This window comes from Caretta caretta, chromosome 2, assembly GCF_965140235.1.
Source record: "Caretta caretta isolate rCarCar2 chromosome 2, rCarCar1.hap1, whole genome shotgun sequence".
NCBI lineage: Eukaryota > Metazoa > Chordata > Testudines > Cheloniidae > Caretta > Caretta caretta.
In genome coordinates, this window is record NC_134207.1 from 255,189,252 (window position 1) to 255,208,685 (window position 19,434).

General features: G+C 42.1%; 1 protein-coding gene across 6 annotated transcripts in view; it reads left to right on the top strand.

The window, feature by feature from the left end:
- PRKAG2 (protein kinase AMP-activated non-catalytic subunit gamma 2) overlaps positions 1–19,434 on the top strand; it is a 386,915-nt gene that overhangs the window by 157,700 nt on the left and 209,781 nt on the right. The window lies entirely within an intron of this gene.

The window sequence follows — 19,434 nt, forward strand, 5'->3', positions numbered from 1 at the left end:
AATATGCTGCTATGGTGGAACTCACCAGGTGGCACCATTATCCAGAGGTTTACAAGTTTGCTTTCTTAGCTCATAAATATAGTTCTGTCTTTGAAAAAATGCTTAGTTTTGAGATGTGGTGTTCGTTCTGTCTTCTCTCCAGCAAGAGTCATTTCTTGGAGCAGAGTTGCTCTCTGAGAATCAGGCATTGGTGTATGGGCTGAAAGAGGGGATTTTCCCATGTGCTGTTAGGCCACGTGTGTACAAGGACTCGGCTATGTAGTATATATAAAAACATGTTACTCTAAGAAAATATCCAGACTCTGCACTATTCTCCTCACCACAAGGAAACCATCTATAAGACCCTGAAATGTGCTCCTGCTTGACAGAGGCATGGCAGCATATTATATATGCTTCATGTTGGGAGACTGATTGGAAATATTGCTTATACTGGATTTTATCATTTTCTTTCATCTAGCTGTAGTTAATAGAAATGCTTATGCTGTGTTCTACATATCCAAACGGGTTCAGTTCCATTTTGCCATTGACTTCAGTGAGCTCAGGATTCTAATGAAAAATTACAGTAGTTACTTATGATGCCCAATTTCCCAAGAACTCATGGACACCTAACAAAATGGAACATATACAAAATTATATATGTATATATTTTTAAAAGCCACAATAATCAATACTAAACCTTGCTGTATGCTGCTTCAGAGATGGCAGAAGGAAGGCTGAATGAATTAGTTTTATTCTTGCTGTTTAAAGTAAAATGGTGTCATTGGGACAAACTGGAGAGGGGCTAAGTCTTTTTTAACAATCCTGGATATAAACAGATTCTCAAAACCTTTCAGCGTGCTGTTGCATCAGTCCTTACACATCTCAAAAAGATTAGCTTCAGTAAGAGAGGGAGAGAAGAAATAAATTAGCTAAAGTTCCTCTCCAGGCTAGGACTCAATTTTTATTTTATAAAGAGCAAAGCCTAAAATAGGCTGAATTAAAGATGTTGTATCAGAGGGCTCTTAAAATAAAATAAAAACCTAAGGCGTCATTGATGTTAAATGCAGACACACAAGCAAATCCCAGAACTGAATGAACATCAACAATTTTTGTTAAACTGTTGCCTGCAGGTTTTGCCACTTCTTAGATACCATATAAAAGAAAATGTCCAATGTCATCAAAATCCTGAGAATTTACTGTCTCATCCTTCCAGCCCATGCAGAGCTTGACCATAAGTAACACCTCTGAACCTACTTCTGTGTCCAAAAAGTCAAATGTCAGAGCGAGAAATTTTCCTCTGATGGGCTTATGACTGGGAAAGTATGTGGATCTTTGATTCACCAAATACACACCACTTTCTTTTCCCCATGCCAAGTTAAGGAGATGTTCCTTATCCTTCCCTGTTGCGACTCCTGTACCGTGCCACTTCCAGCTGTAGCGGGAATTGGAAAGGCTTTCATACCATGTAAAGAAAGGCACATTTTTTCTATTATTACTTGTATTATGTAAATACTCTGAGGCCCCAAGCAGGACTGGAGCCCTGTTGTGCTGAGCACTGTAAATAATTCAAAAACAGTCCTTGTTCTGATGAACTCACAGTCTCACTGAAAAAAGACATAACAGGTAGATGTAGTGCACAGTGGAAGTGGAGGAGAGAATGGGAAAACTAGGGTAATTCATTATTAATTATTTGTATTACAGTAGTGCCAAGAGGCTACAACCAAGATCAGGGCCCTATTGCGGTATGTGCTGTACAAACATGGTAAGAGACGATCCCTACCCCCAAAGAGCTTGCATTCTAAATAGACAAGACTGACAGATCTCCTTTGTTTGAGAACCTGGATTTGTGCAGGAAATGGCCCAACTTGATTGTCATGCACATTGTGTGGAGAGTTGTCACTTTGGATGGGCTATCACCAGCAGGAGAGTGAATTTGTGTGGGGGGTGGAGGGCGAGAAAACCTGGATTTGTGCTGGAAATGGCCCAACTTGATGATCACTTTAGATAAGCTATTACCAGCAGGACAGTGGGGTGGGAGGAGGTATTGTTTCATATTCTCTGTGTGTATATAAAGTCTGCTGCAGTTTCCACGGTATGCATCCGATGAAGTGAGCTGTAGCTCACGAAAGCTCATGCTCAAATAAATTGGTTAGTCTCTAAGGTGCCACAAGTACTCCTTTTCTTTTTGCGAATACAGACTAACACGACTGTTACTCTGAAACCTTTGTTTGATAAATGACACAAGCATTGCTCCATTTTAGCCTTAAAGGAAACTCATTGAGGACCATACAAAGTGCTTTCCCCCACAAGTTCTTGTTTGCTTTGAGGACAGTTGTTACCAATACCTAACCAGCTTCCAGAAAAAAAGGCTATGAATTTACAAGCAGGATTAACCTCCTTCCGTGCAACTTCTCCACATTTGGGAATCTGAATCTCTCCTTTGGGTCACCAGGAGTTAAAAATGTCTCAGAGGACCTGCCTCCTTCCTAGCTTTAGGTCAAAGCTTTGGAGTCACCTTGCAGTTGTACAGAAAAAGATAGCTCGAAGTACAGAGTCAGTTAACAAGGGAGTGAGGTCTCAGATAAACTTACAAGGAAAGCTGCATCTCAGTATACAATTCTCTCGTCTCAAAACACAGAGTCCAATCCACTGTGCTGGCACAGAGCAAATTTAACACTGTACTGGTAATGGTGTAAATTGTAAGCTCATGGGGGTAAGAACAATGCCATTGTTATATTTGGAAAGTGACTAGCACATTGTGGAGTTGCTACTCCAGTAACTAAGGGACTTGTGAGCAACAAGGTTCAAATGACAGGTTTCAGAGTAGCAGCCGTGTTAGTCTGTATTCGCAAAAAGAAAAGGAGTACTTGTGGCACCTTAGAGACTAACAAATTTATTTGAGCATAAGCTTTCATGAGGTACAGCTTACTTCCTCGGATGCATTCAGTGGAAAATACAGTGGGGAGATTTATATACATAGAGAACATGAAACAATGGGTGTTACCATACACACTGTACGGAGAGTGATCACTTAAGATGAGCTATTACCAGCAGGAGAGCGGGGGTGGGGGGGACCTTTTGTAGTGATAATCAAGGTGGGCCATTTCCAGCAGTTGACAAGAACGTCTGAGGAACAGTGGGGAAGGGGGGGCTGGAATAAACATGGGGAAATAGTTTTACTTTGTGTAATGACCCATCCACTCCCAGTCTTTATTCAAGCCTAAGTTAATTGTATCCAGTTTGCAAATTAATTCCAATTCAGCAGTCTCTCGTTGGAGTCTGTTTTTGAAGTTTTTTTGTTGAAGAAGAATTGTCACTTTTAGGTCTGTAATCGAGTGACCAAAGAGATTAAAGTGTTCTCCAACTGGTTTTTGAATGTTATAATTCTTGACGTCTGATTTGTGTCCATTTATTCTTTTACGTAGAGACTGTCCAGTTTGGCCAATGTACATGGGAGAGGGGCATTGCTGGCACACGATGGCATATATCACATTGGTAGATGTGCAGGTGAACGAGCCTCTGATAGTGTGGCTGATGTGATTAGGCCCTGTGATGGTGTCCCCTGAATAGATATGTGAATAAGGTTCAAATGAAGCTCAATTCATTAGAGCAAAGTCCAGTAAAACTCCTTACTAAATGCAGGATCCTTAGCTCTCTGCTTGTTATCAGGGCTGGTGAGAGGAGATAGAGATGGGATAGCTAAGTGGTAGTGAGAATTTCTCACTGATAATACTCCCCTGCCTCCCTATGGGTATATCTCTGTATGTGCCACATAGCAGTCATAATGTAATGGGATATTGGCCCAGTTACAAAACTGTTGCGGGGAGGGAATGGGCTGGTGGTGCAAGTAAAGGCCTCCGAGTTGAGGGATCTGGATTCTGTTCTTGGCTGTACCATAGACTTTGCAACCTTGAGCAGAACACTTAACCTCCACAAGCCTCAGTTTCCCTATCTGTAAAAAGGGTCAAGGAGACTTTCCTACATCACTGGGATGGTGTGAGGATTGACTCATTAATTTCTGCATGGTGCATTAATTTCTATGGCAGGTACTATGGAAGTGCAGGGTATTAGTAGATTTGTTGTTTAACAAAGTGTTAATTTTTTAGCAGGCGACTATAAATAGGGGGCCCGCAGGGAGGGTGCAAGGAGGAATTGCAGAGGGCGGAACATGGACTGCCTAATGCTGTAACTCAAAATAAAGATAAGTTGAACTTTCCTTATCTGTGCTGCACTCTGCTACAGTAGCTCAAGTTACATCTTTTAATACACTGAGGGGATAAAAACAATCAATTTGATTTAGATGCATATTAGGTGGCTAAGATTTCCAGGCCACAAGACTATCCAATGCTACTGCAGCCAGTAGGGCTGTCATGTCCCTGGCCAATATGGCTGTTGCTATCTGAACTGCTCCTGCAATAATTCACTCTGAGCAATTTACTGAGGACAAGAGGATAGACTCTCCAGCGACTTTTCCATTTGTGCTCTCAGCAGATAGGCAGGTAATGGGTATCAACACAGGAGGAGTATAAACAGAAGAGAAACTGGGAGGCCTCTGAATGACCGTAAAAATCTACAGAGAATTAACTAGACCTGCATGTTTCTTTCTGGACTTTTAATTCCCTTACTGGTTAATAGGAGGAGGGAAGGGGCCAGAAATAAAGTGTATGACCTGGTCACGGGAAGTCTCCCATAGAGCACTTTCATACAGCTGTTCATTTGAGGCTCTCAAAGAGGATGTGTGTTGCCCATGGTCTCATGGTGAGCCATTAGCTGAGCTAAGAATACAACCCAAGTCTCCTGATTCCTAGTTCAGTGCCCTGGCCATTGGAGCAGCACTGTCTCCCTTACCTTCCCTCTCCCCGTCAGTATTTTATTAAGGCTGGAAACAACCTGCATGAGTTACAGAAGTACATGGCTGGGAGCAATAACTTCTATTCATGGCTTTTAAGGTAGAGGTTTTTTGACAGATATTTCTGTTCTAGTCACATGCTTGTGATTAATATGACTGTCAGAGACTTGCCAAGTCTTTATTGCTAGCTGCCAAGGTGATGACATTGATTTTTCTTTCCTAATGCACGTTGTGTAATAATAGCAAAACCATTTAATCTTTAAAGCTGATAAGGTTTCTTAAAGCACCCGGTAAAAGCCTGATTCTGACCATCCCAGTCGCAACACAGTAATATGGACCAGTTTGGGTTGTTCTTTACAGCCAGTTCTATGGCATGGGTAATAGTAGCTCTGAAAGGATGCAATACCCAGCTGTAGGGCTAAGTAGGTAGTACGTTTTCTTGAGTGAATGGGAATGTCAGCTATCAGGCTTTGCATTGTTAGACGTGTGAGGTGGCCAGCAATAGAGGAGGCAAGCATCTGTTTTTTGTTCTTAACACTTCATGTCTTTAATTAGAGGAAGAAGGCTACTTTAAAAAAATTAAAGTGCTTTCTGCCCATTATAGGTTCTTCTTTAAAAGGAATCTGCCAGCACTCCACAGTCGTTCTAGAAGCAAAATCATTGCACTTCATGACTTGGTCATTTTAAAATGAGCTTTTCAGAGTAAAAATAAATAGACCACAAAGTAAAGCAGAGGGATACAAAATCTTACCAAGTGCTAGTTGGGCACCACAAGAGGTACGCTTACTTGCTGTAAAAGCAGAGTTAACAAGCACATGTATTGTGGCTTGCTGGGAGCTGGCAAGCTGCACAAGTATGTGTTGCGACTGTTGCAGGGTTGGATATTTTCACACATCACTCTCCCTTCAGTCCACTGCAGTGGGTGAAAAGACACAACAACCAGCTAGAGTGTGATCCATGTAGTTTATTATCACTATTGTATTTATATTTTTGTGTCAAAAATGCACTGAGCAAAACCCCTAAATTTCACTTCATTTGCAAATATTTGAGTTATTGGATCATTTAAAAAAAAAAGGAATTAGAATCTGTACATATGAAACAAGGAGTCCCTTTCTTTATTATTTTTGAATCCCCTCATCACTTTGTACATTGTCATTATTTTCTGTGTTTTGACTGTAAGCTCCTTTGCTCGGGGACTTTGTCCTTCTGTGTGTCTGTAAAGCACCATGTGCATCCAGCAGTAAGGTGAGTTTACAAAGCTGATATTCAGAGAACTGCAATACGCTCACTTCACTGCAGAACTGTTGATACTATTTCATTTCATGGCTGCCTGGCAACCCATGTGAAGTGAGTTTTGTGGGTCTCACTCCCATTCCCAGGGGACAGGTGTCCAAAACCCAGAAGTCACTCTTGAAGTAGGCCCTCAAGGTACGCCTACACTGCAAGTGAAGGTGTGATTGTAGCACAGGTAAGCATTTAATCTTTAATCTATTTAGCATGGATAACAGTAGTAGTGTAGACATGGTTGCACAGGCCATTAACCCTTGTTGGTTCCCCGACTCCCGGGCAGGCTTGTACCTGGTGAGCTAGCCTGTATTGAAGCCCATGCGACCATGTCTACCCTACTGTTGTTACCCAGGCTAGCTAGACTAAAGATTGAATGCTTTTCTATGCTACCTTCACTTGCCATGTAGAAACACCCATAATGGCATAGTAGTTGCCAGCTTCAGTAGAGGCTCCAAGGACTGAGGCCCTGGTTCACTTAAGTCTGTGCTTAACTTTAACCAGATGAGTGATCCATTTGAAGTAAATGGGATTACTCAAGGGACTACTCATGTGCTTAAAGTTAAGCATGTTCTTAAGTACATTGTTGAATTGAGGCCTGGATGGGCCATGGAGACTGACCTGTTCTTTCAGCCCAAGGCCTGGTTCCTCAGGTCAGAGCTGAAGCACAACGGTGGGGGAATGTTGGGGAGCCTGCCCTGGCATAACTGATGCTGAACCTATTCCTTGGAAGAGGTTCAGCCTCCGAGGACTCTAACCATGATATTTTAATAAGTAGAAAATTCTGAACAAGTAATGCTCAGAGAGGGAGAGAAATTGTTTCTGTGAAATCCCGCTTTGTTGTCTCTTGCATCCAACCATGCTTTTCAAACGCAGAGCAGGGGACGGTAGATAGGCAGGGTGGGTATTCTCTGCCTTTAACATTAGCCACAGACTTTCACTGGCATGGCCAGGTTTCAGAGTCTTTTCTCCTGCCAATCTGCTCTCTCTACATTCTGCCAGAACGGCTTGGACTGACCCCTGCTTGACCTTCCCCAGGAATATGATCTGCAGCGACAGTGAGTGGAAAATCTAAATTATCCATTCCCAGCACTTTCATAATCCATTTAGAAAGAATAATTGAACATTCTCCCCTATTTCATGTCTTCAGTGACTCCGACAAAGCCAGTGTTTTTTTAATGTGAGGTTTTTCTCAGGGTTCTGACAGGGTACTGTTAGTAGCACCCTGGTCACTGATGTTTGCTGCAGCATGAAGAAAGCTGCAGGCTCAGTTATGAGCAATTAAATGCTTTCTGTTGGGGGATTATGAGCGCCTGGGTGGTAGTCACCAGGCTAATGATGTAATTGGGAGGATATAAGTGGAAGGAACAGAGAGCAAGTGTGCTCAGAAGGGAAGCATAGAGGGTGAGCCTGGGAGTGAAGGTTACAGGGAAGACCCCTCTTGCTGTAAGCCAGCAATACTGTGTTACTGTGTAAGGAAATAACAAATACATGGTTGGTGAAAGGGTGACAACCTGGTGTGTGTGTATGACTATGAGACCATGTGAACTGGCCATGCAGTGAAATACACCAGGTAATGACAATGGCCATAAATATGGTTCCTCTGCACTTCACAATCCACAGTGTTTTCAGGCGCTCAGTATAATGAATGAACAGCAGTAGAATTTTCCACAGCATGCAGTTTCTTCTCTGCCTTAAACTACAGACTGTCATCCCACATTTCTCTTTGATTCACACCCTCAAATCTTCATTATGTATGGAGCATAGCTCACTGAGGGTAGGCTGGCAGTTTGCAAATTGGATGCGATGTCCCTTTGTAGAGTTCCCTACCTATTACTGGAGTACTAATGGCAATATTGTAGAGAAATAGCAAAGACAGGAGCTTGGATGATTATATCACATAAGAGATATTGCATCTTAACTCACTTAAAGATTTTTTGTCCCCTCTAACTGCCTAGTGCCCCAGTCTTTGTCGCTGTTTCCTCTTTTCATTGTGCTGGAAGGTTGATCTTTATACGTATCATTAATCAGTGAGCTCCAGGCTCTGTCTTTTTTCACAGTGCGTTAGCCTTCTTTAAAAATTCTAGTAGGAGCACATTTTAACTTTTCTGTTGCTAAGAAAATTACTTTGTCTCCTCTGTGCCCACAAATCTCAGTAAGATGGAGAGAAAAGCTGGGAAAATTTTTATAAAAGTTTTTCAGGCCTGATGTATAAAATAATGAATGCTTCCTCCTCCATACATCCATCTGTTCAGGCTCCTTTCAGGCAGGGCCTTAGTACTTGGCTAACTAATTCTAGTAAGCTCTTTGGAACAATTATATGTGAGGCAGACACATTATGCATAGAATTATTCAGAATAATGCGTATGCTGTGTCCGATTTTTGTGAGCATTTGCTCCTTAGAGTACAGACTTTATAGGCAGAGTTTGCTAGTAAGTTTTGTTTTTTTAATTATTCTTGATATAAACTTATGCAAGGTCCTCAACTTCATTTCCTTGCTGTTAGCAGAATTGTTCCAGAATCATTAGATCAGAGAAGTTTCAGAGTAGCAGCCGTGTTAGTCTGTATCCACAAAAAGAAAAGGAGTACTTGTGGCACCTTAGAGACTAACAAATTTATCTGAGAATAAGCTTTTGTGAGCTACAGCTCACTTCATCGGATGCATGCAGTGGAAAATACAGTGGGGAGATTTATATACACAGAGAACATGAAACAATGGGAGAACACTTCAATCTCTTTGGTCACTTGATTACAGACCTAAAAGTGGCAATTCTTCACAAAAAAACTTCAAAAACAGACTCCAAAGAGAGACTGCTGAATTGGAATTAATTTGCAAACTGGATACAATTAATTTAGGCTTGAATAAAGACTGGGAGTGGATGGGTCATTACACAAAGTAAAACTATTTCCCCATGTTTATTTCCCCCCTCCACCCCCCCACTGTTCCTCAGACATTCTTGTCAACTGCTGGAAATGACCCACCTTGATTATCACTACAAAAGGTTCCCCCCCCCCAGCTCTCCTGCTGGTAATAGCTCACCTTACCTGATCACTCTTGTCACAGTGTGTATGGTAACACCCATTGTTTCATGTTCTCTGTGTATATAAATCTCCCCACTGTATTTTCCACTGAATGCATGCGATGAAGTGAGCTGTAGCTCACGAAAGCTTATGCTCAAATAAATTTGTTAGTCTCTAAGGTGCCAAAAGTCCTCCTTTTCTTTTAGATCTGAGAAGTGATCAAGAGTAGGTCATGTTTTTTGTTTAGTTCTCCTTCTAGCGCTTTTATGGTGTATTAAATAGCAAATGGGGTTCTATTTCATTTCATGATGGGGTGAACATATGCACCAAGATAGAGATGATTTCAAACACAGGGGTGATTACCAGTAGGTTGGTTTTGATCACCATTCTATTTCTGTGGTCAGTGAATTGCTGCCAATCCATTATAGTATCATTCCCAAGACCAATACCACTTGAAATGACAGTGAATCATTGGAAGGTACTGATTAGATGACACTTCATTGCCTTCCAGAGTCTCTTTGGCATTACACTTGTGTTGTGTATATCGCACTGTGGTGCAATCCATTGTGTTGTTTTTATCTGCTAAGCCTTGTGTAGTCTTTGGTTATGTAAGAGACAGTCTCTTATATATCATCACAGCAACTGAGATGAGATGAAACATGCTTGCTGACAGTCCTTAGATTTGAACTTCTGAGGACTGGACGTTAGGCGCTGTCTGGATGGTTCCCTACTCTGAAACTGCCCCTTTTTGCAGTCTAACAGAGACCACTTCCTCTCACTTCTATTTGAAAATTGGAAGTAACTCCACTGAAATCAGTGCAGTTACAGTAAAGTAAGTGAGAGGCTTCTCAACAGGCTGGATTGACATAAATCACCATGTAGTGATTATAATCATGATTTAAATCAAGCAGGAAATCTTGATTTAAATAATGGATTTTGATCTTGTTTTAAGTTTGTACTTTTTAGTTATTTTCCTAGAGAAAGATTGATTTTCGTTGGTCAGTATCATTTGGTACTTTTTTTTCTAATAACCAGGAGGATACACTATATCCACACACATTTGTTTAAGTAATTATATAGGTTAGCATACATTGATACAGATTCTTCATTTTTACGTTTTTGTATTATGTTAGAAAATGGTGAATGACACATTCTTATTTACTAGATAATGATCAGTTTTGTACTTGTGTTTTGTGTCAAGCTCCATTTGGATGGAAATTGGAATTCAATTAAAATGCCCAAAACCATCATTTAAAGGAGTTAAGTAAAACCACCTTAAATGTGCTGGATACATAAGGAAAATAAGTAAGTTTATCAAAACATGTTTTACGTTTAGATTTATTAAACAAGGGAAGTCTTATCTGTAGGTAGTGATTGAACTGATTGTTTTCTGGTTACCATGTTCTTCAGTATTTTAGATCTAGTAGATCTCATCCTCACACTTAGTTTTTATTCATAGATTGTGTGACTGGGTGTACAAGGCCCTTTGAAGCCCACTGGTGGAAGCCTCAATGTCCTACCACATCACACCCCAGGAAAGGAGGTGGAGGTCCTCCAGACCTGCCTAGAAAGGCTGCAGTGAAGCAGCCAATCAGAGCACAGTGGACTCAGTTTAAAAGAGCTGCAGTCCTGAGCAAGTCAGTTCTGGACTGGGACCAGAGTAGCAAGGAAGGGTGGTCACTGGAGCTCCATGGAGAACCAGAAGATGGGTTCTGGTGGCATTGTCACTCAGTGAGGAAGAAGAGGAGTTGAGAACATCAGCCCTGAGGTAAGGGCTATGTGGGAAGCAGCTCAGCAAATGCAGTAGCAACTATTAATGGAAGTAGCACATGGCTGCTGTTTATAGGGTCGCTGGGTTGGGATCCAGAGTAGAGGGTGGGCCTGAGTTCCCCCACCAGCCACTGGGGAAGTAGCCGACGTCCTGAGAAGGGGATAAGGCTTGTTTAGAAGCCCAAGCAAAGGACTGGGATTTAAAGGGCTCAGGGACAGGGCTGAAGACCTTGATAAGGGCAGACAGACTGTTTGGTGAACTCTTGGTCACGAACCCCTGGAAGGGGACTGAATTTAAGTAGTGACCTGGCTGGAGAAATGGAACACCAGAGAACCACCTAGGACAGAGTGTCTCCAAGGAGAAAGGCCTGGGGCCAGTGCTCCATAACAGTGCAGGAACAGACTTAAAAATAGCCCAGAAGGGAACAAGGACTGAACCCAGAGACAGGGATGCAGATTTGAACAAGGACACAGTGATGGTCTTTGTTGGACTTTTGTTACCCTGGAAGGGGTTTGTCCATTTTAGACTCTGTGATGTAGCTGGAGGGCTGAGTCACTGAAGTCCCACCTGATGAGAGCTACAGCGAACAGGAGGCACCGGGAGCAGAGAATAAGAGTACAGGATTGCAACGAGGCGACAGGAGGTGCTCACAAGAGGTGAGTGCACTTCATGACAGATTGGAAGAGAAAAACTAGTTTTCCTGCTTTTTCAACTCCCAGTTGGTTTCTCACTTTTGAATGAGCTAATCACTGAACTAATTGAATAAACTGAAATGCAGAAAATATTATTTCTGCATCTACAGAAGAGGCTATTGCTGTCAAAAGCTGGTTTAGCACTTTAACTCTGGTTCCAGGTTCTTAGCCAGTAAATTCCACGAGTTCAGTAGTTTGACTTTCTTCAAAACCTCAGCAGCAAACAATTACTACTTGAATATTACTTTTTTGTTTAATTTAAATGATTTTTAAAGATTGTAGCAAGTTTAGGCCTTAAAAATAGGTTGTCACGATTAAGGCTGTGAGTCTGTCATAGAAGTCACTGGCATGGCCCTGCAGTTCTTAGGTGGAGGGGCTAGGGGGCTCCATGCACTGCCCGCACCAGGCGCTTGTGGCAGGAGCAGCGCATGGAGCCCCTTGGCCCCTTCGCTGCCTAGGAGCTGCAGGGACACCCAGAGCTGGGTAGGGATGCCCTGCCAGCCCCACCAACCCTGCCCACCCCCAGCACCAGCCACGGTCCCGGGCTGTATGCCGCTGCCTGCCTACCCACCCCCTAGCACCAGCAGGGGTCCCGGGCTGAGCGCTGCTGCCCCCCACCCCCCCGACCAGTACCAGCAGGGGCCCAGGCCATCTCCCCAGCATGCGTAGCACGCCTGGACCGTCCCCCCTAGAGTACCTGCCACCCCTGCCCAAGTTTTAGTTAGGGGTATATAGTAAAAGTAATGGACAGGTCATAGGGCGTGAATTTTTGTTTACTGCCCATGACCTATCCATGACTTTTACTAAAAATACCCATGACTAAAACGTAGCCTTAGTCATGATGTCAGATTTAATTTTAAATAGGTTTATTTTTAAAAAGAAAAATATTTAATTTAAATAAAAAATCAGATTTCAATCAAGAAAACCTGATTTAAAAATTAAATCATTGAGTTTTATCCACTCTGCATCTAAAGATTTATATCATCTCAGGGCACGATTCAGTGCTTCTCTTCAATCAAGCATTTTCTTCACTGGGCTATCACTGGAGTTTTTTCTTTCTGGTGGGCATGGACGGCTAATAGGAGGGGGGCAACTGTTGCTGTCCATTGTGGCATACTATCTTGTGTGTGTGTATTTATATACCCCAGTGCCATAGTGCTGGTCCATGATGAAATATTAATGAGATATTGTGAACTTAAAAATCACACTTTTCTGATTTTTTTTTTTATTGTTCCAGTGGACACAAGATTATTTTCACTCAAAAGATTAGAGAATAGTAATGCTGAGAAATGTATTTTTCCAGTTTGCTTCCTATGTGCATTTCATAGCCCTTTGTGTAGTCAGTTGCTCTGCTTCTCCAGTATAGACAGTTTCTCCTGTTTATGTGGATCTTTCACATAGAAATAGGGGAGAAAAAATCATTTTAAAACAGGGCAAGTGATTATAAAATCACAGTAATTAGTAGGGAGGTAAGTGTATAATCTGAAATTACTTTTAACTTCTGTTTTTTATGACTAGATTTTGTGACCTTACAAACCTCTAAGGAAGCAGATTCCACCACCTCCCTAGATAACTCATTCCGGTGCTTCACCACCCTTCTAGTGAAAGTTTTTCCTAATATCCAAGCTAAACCTCCCCCACTGCAACTTGAGACCATTACTCCTTGTTCTGTAATCTGGTACCACTGAGAACAGTCTAGATCCATCCTCTTTGGAACCCCCTTTCAGGTAGTTGAAAGCAGCTATCAAATCCTCCTCATTCTTCTCTTCTGCAGACTAAATAATCCCAGTTTCCTCAGCCTCTCCTAATAATGGGAAATAGTTGGGTATTAGAGTAGCATTGTTTATAATATAGTGGTGTTGGTAATTCAGTATGTGTTCATCTTCTCTCCAAATCAATATAGAACCAGTACCATAGTCCTCTGTTAAGGACAATGTGTGCTAGGTGATTTCATCTTTGTGTTACGGTAAAACCAAGTTACTGACTTTTTTTTGAAGATTAAAGTTTCCATGGCACTTACTACAGGGATAGAAGAACATTCCCAGTGTCCTGTCCAATTTCATTTCAGTTAGGTTATTCCTATAGTACTCTGGTAGTATCAGTTGGAGAAGGTATTCCTCTACTTTGGTGTTCCCATTGTCACACCAGGAATTGCGAGGGTATGGGCATGGATCACACCTTTCAGCTATGAGCCTCTGTAAATTTCATTTTTTTTTTCTCCGTTCAGTGTTGTCTGAAAGCCTTTTCCAGCCATTTGAACTGAGGGGAATGTTTTGTTCTGCTCTGCAGTGCCCAATGAGTCTGATTTATGGAATTGTGCAGTGATCAGATAAGTCTAGCTGTTCCAAGTCAAGGTGAGAGAAGCAACGAGAAGAAAGGGAAGAGAGAAAGAAAAAGTTTCTCTATATGAACTTTTCTCTCTCTGCTAATTTGTGTGAAACCTTCTTCTGGATATGTTCCTCATTAGCTAAAAACGCCTAACTACCTTTTTGATTTTGTGTTTGTCAAAATAGACTTGATGTGATAATTAGATCAAATGTAGCCTGATTGAACAGTATGTAATAACAGCGCTGCTTAGACATTAATAACATTCTTTTTGTGGCTAAAAAAGCATGTGTGATTGCTGCAGAAATATGCCGCGTAGTTTACTAATCAGATGCTAAAAAACGATGATTTGTTATGGGCGCAAATCCTGCAGTCCTTACTCATTGTCCCCAATGGGTAAAGCAGGAATGCAGTATTTGTGTTAATAGAAATCACTATTACACCAGCACTCACTAGTCCTCTGAAAGTTATTGATATTTCTGCTGATCCTGCTGCTCCATCTTATAGCCCTGGGAAGGGTGGGTTTAAGAAACATCCCAGAGGTGTCAGGATATAATGTAGCAATAATTTACAGATTGAGCTGGGGAGGTTAGAACACATTTTTGGGTATTTAAAAATATATATTACATCTTAATTTTAGTTTTCATATTTTTCAAAACGAATTTTTGTGAAGCTAGTGCCTGGCACTGCAGATTGAAGTCCTCTGCTTACCCACAGCAGAAGCGTGCCACTTCCCCATCATTGTGCTTCAGACCTCCCTTAGAGGGGCCAGCACACAGGCAAAAGTAGATAATGGGAAAAAATGTCACCCCAGCAAACCTGGAGAGCATGTAACTGAGTCAGTAGCTTTGTTACTACATCTAACCAAAAGGGAAAAGTGCATCAGCTTTATGTTTTTCGTAAAAAGATCAGCTGTCAAACAGTTAACAACGTTGGTGTTTAAAATATTTACATCAGGGCTTGTCTACACTTACCAGGGGATCGATGCGTGGCGATCAATCTAGCGGGTCTAGTGAAGACCCGCTAAATCGACTGCAGATCGCGCTCCCATCGACTCCTGTACTCCACCTGAATGAGAAGCGCAAGGGGAGTCGACAGGAGAGTGTCTCCCTTCAACATAGTATAGTGTGGACCCCACGGTAAGTAGATCTAAGTACATCAGTTCAGCTAGGTACGAAGTTGCGTAACTTAGATCCATCTCCGCCCATAGTGCAGACAAGGCCTCAGGGTCCAGAGTTAACCCTGAACTGAGATGACTAGGGAAGTTTGTGGATATCAGAGCTGTTGTTTTCTGCTCTCTCTGGAGAGACTCAAAGTCGGTGAGTTAATATCATTTTACTGGACCAACTTCTGTTGGTGAGAGAGAGAAGCTTTCGAGCTTACACAGAGCTCTTCTTCAGTCAGACATCCCTGCGTTGGTTACATTCAGTTCTCATTATTAAGTTTTTCTTTGCAACCATAAGGGCTGGAGACTCAATAAAATAAATAAGCTTAGCACCTGGATTACAAATATGCAGCATATTTGGGAAAAATGGATAAATACATTACTCTTCATGTCTGCATAATTGTATTATATGTATGGCCCTGTTTATGGGCAAGGGACACAAAGGGTGTATAAAGGGAAGCAGAAGTGGGAGATCCCATGAATGACATGTGACAAGAGGAGAGAGGAAGACAGGGTAGAGCTGTGCAAAGCCTTGAAGGTGGGAAGGAGTTTGAATTTGATGCCAGTTGAGATACAAAGGGCAGGGAAGAGACTTTGAGAGTGTGGGGCTGACAAGGTCAGATTGGCAGGAGAGAGAGAGAGTTTACTTAGTGGCATCATTTTGGATAGACTGGAATGGGGAGCAAAGTGGGAGTCAGGTGTGCCAGAGAACAGGAGTTACAGTAGTCTAAGCAGGAGAGTACCAAGGCCTGGATGAGAAGGTTGACAGCAGTGAAGGAGAGAAATGATTGATATGGGAGAGGAAGAGGAAGAAATGACAGATTGAGCAGCAACCTAAAGGGGCTTGAGGGGTGAAGGATGGAGAGGTGCCAGTTGTGCGTCTGAGACACAAGGAGGTTAGTGGGATATAGAAGAGGCTGGGGGCAGGGAGAATTTGGGCAGTGGTGGGGGAAGATGAGGAGTTCTATTTTAGCCATGCAGTGCTTGAATTGACAGCAGGTCATCCAGGAAGAGGTGTCAGAGAGACAGCTGCAGATCTGAGAGTGAGCCCAGGCCGAGCGATGGGGGTGCAGAGGCAAATTGAAGAGTTGTCAGCTTAGTGATCGTCATTAAAACCATGAGAGTGGAGGAAGTCAAATCAGGGTAAGGTATAGAGGCAGAACAGGGAAGGGACCAGAGGATGGAGACATGAGGGGTCTTGAGAAGAGGGCGGGAGTGAGGAACTAATAGAGTGAAATTAATTATATGAAGTGAAACTGATTCACAGTCTGTCTCCCTGCCTGGATCTAATTTGTTTTCACAGTGTTCTTGTGGTCAGGCATCCAACATTACGGGGAAGAATTTCACACACACTCCTGCCCCCTCACCAAAAAACCCGCAGCTTTGTCATTAATTTAATTCTTGAAAAATATCTTTTTATCGTTGACCTGAGCCTGCACATCAGCACCCTCAACTAACTTTGAAATCAGCTGGAGTTCTGGGTGCTCCTCAACGCTCAGGATTAATTGCATTAGGTTTTTAAAAAAATTGATAGATATCCCTGGAGACAGAACATGGTATAGCTTACATTTGGGGACCTAAAAACTACTTGACAAAGTATTTACACCGCTGCTTAGAAGAGATTTCAGTTTCAAGCCTCCAGAACTTTGGCTGTCCTAATATAGCTCCGATAAGCCTGGCTTTTAATTATTTTTTTTCAGATGTTTCCACAGAACTGGTTAACACAGATGTGAAATCAGATGTACAGGTGCAGTATCAGTTGTTAGAACATCAGCTGCAGGAGCCAAAATGATTGCACTCCTAACACTTATTATTTTCTAACAAATTACTGTGAAAGTCTGTTGTTAAATGGCATTGTCTCATTTTCTAGTAGCCATATGTAAAACCATTAGCGCCTGGCTGCCATTCTTAACCAGGGGAAATGAGCCCCCTTGGTGCAGTGGCCTGCTTGAAAAGGTCATCAGCGTGTGTTTAATCTTGGCTCCTGCCAAACAGGGGTATGAGAATATTGTTTCTGCACTGAAGGGATACCAATTTCTATCTCATTAAAAAGGGATTTAATTTTTTTTTTTGTTTCTGATGACATTAAGTCATTCTCACAGTAGTGCAGACAAAAGAGAAAATGCTGCTGTGGGGAGAGCAGAGTGGAGATGTAGTTAACAGTGGTTTTGTAGTGAGGCTCATTTATTTTGCACCTGGGGAAGGGAATTTCAGCTGCTTATTACTGGCTGTTTTCTTAGCTTTCTCTCTCTTCTTCTCTTGCCCTCTATTCCTTGTAAAGTTACTGGGCCAAATTCTGTCCCCAGAAACTCACATGCATCTCTGATTGACTTGTCTTTTTAAAACACAAATGTGTATCACTTGAACATTGTTTAAAGGTCTTACAGTGTAAGGATGGGACATTCAATAAGGACAAATGCAAAGTACTCCACTTAGGAAGGAACAATCATACATAATGGAAAATGACTGCCTAGGAAGGAGTACCTTGGAAGGGGATCTGGGCATCATGGTGAATCATAAGCTAAATATGAGTAACAATGTAACGCTGTTGCAAAAAAAGCAAACATCGTTCTGGGATGCATTAGCAGGAGTGTTGTAAGCAAGACACAAGAAGTAATTTTTCTGCTCTATTCTGCGTTGATTAGGCCTCAGCTGGAATATTGTGTCCAGTTTTGGGTGTCACATTTCAGGAAAGATGTGGACAAACTGAAGAAAGCAATAATAATAACAATAATAATTTTTATTATATTAATTATTATTATTAAAGATCTAGAATACATGACCTGTGAGAGAAGATTGAAAAAATTGGGTTTGTTTAGTGTGGAGAAGAGAAGACTGAGGAGGGACATAACAGTTTTCAAGCACAGAAAAGGTTGTTACAAGGAGGAGGGAGCAAAATTGTCTCCTTAACCTTTTGAGGATAGGACAAGAAGCAATGGGCTTAAATTGCAGCAAGGGCGGTTTAGGTTTGACATTAGGAAAAACTTCCTAAATGTCAGGGTGGATAAGCACTGGAATAAATTGCCTAGGGTAGTTGTGGAATCTCCGTCATTAGAGATTTGTAAGAGCAGGTTAGACAAACACCTGTCAGGGATTGTCTCTCGATAATACATAGTCCTGTCTTGAGTGCAGGGGACTGGACTAGAAGACGTCTTGAGGTCCCTTCCAGTCCTACAATTCTGTGAAAGGTGGGCCTCAGGGAAAGATCTGGAGGAGAGGGCAGTGGCCATACAGCATAATTCAGGGAAGGTATTCCGTGCAGAAGGAGCAACATTGCTGGAAAATACTGAGATCATCGTGCGGGGGACTGACAAGGTTGGCATAACTGGCAGAGCAGAAGGGGTGGGGGAAGGTGTTTCGACATAAGAGATGGGAGGACAAGTAGAGAGGGGTAGGGTTGTGAACAACTTTGAATACAATATTTAAATTCAGTATTTGGTTATAGTGGCAGGCTTAGTTTGAAGTTAATGAAGCTTTAATAATTAATTAATAATTTCCTTGTTTTTTTAAAAAACTGTGGGAGAGAGAACCAAGGGTGCCTGCCATGTGTTCTCTTCTTCCGAGTTCCCCTTTACAATGGGGGGGTGGAGGGGACACCAATTCTTTTGCATCACCAGGACCTAGAAGCCTCGCATGGATCCTATGCGCTCTGGGGCACCTCCAGTGTGCACCACGCTTCTAAAATCTCGAAGAGTGTAAGAATTGACTCTGAGGTTTCTGAAACATGGCATGCACTGTGATGTCAGAAGCCACAGAGCGAAGAGGAGTTTGGTGGGACTCAGTAGAAGGATTGTTAGGTCCCCATTGCTTTCTTGGGATGAAGATGTGTGGAGTGCTCTCTGTTTCTGTGGATGCTGAGAGTCAGATGGATACTGAGAGTCAGTCAACACTTAAATGGATTGTGACCTTGCTGTGACAATAGCAATTCTCGCCCCTCGCTCTCCCCCCCCCCAGTGACTTGTCAGGAGAGACTCCCTGGCAGTACCAATGGCCATTTCTCCTCTCCTCTTCCCTATGGAGGAGAATGAGGTTTGGCTACTTCTCATTATTCATGTAGGATTTGATTTTCGAAAGTGCTAAGCACTACAAATTCCAGTGATGTCTGTGGGAGCTGCGGGTATTCAGTACCTTTGAACATCACGGATTTTGTTTTTTAACCAAGCATTCACTGTAATCCTGAAGACAATGGGTATTGGCATTCAAAGCGGATAGAAACATTGGACCAGATCCCGGATTTACACCAACTGAGGACCTAGCCAAAATGTTCAGCCCATTCCTAAAATAATCATCTAAATCTGTAATTGCAGAGCCTAATCTAATAAATGTGTATGGTTATTACTCTGGATAA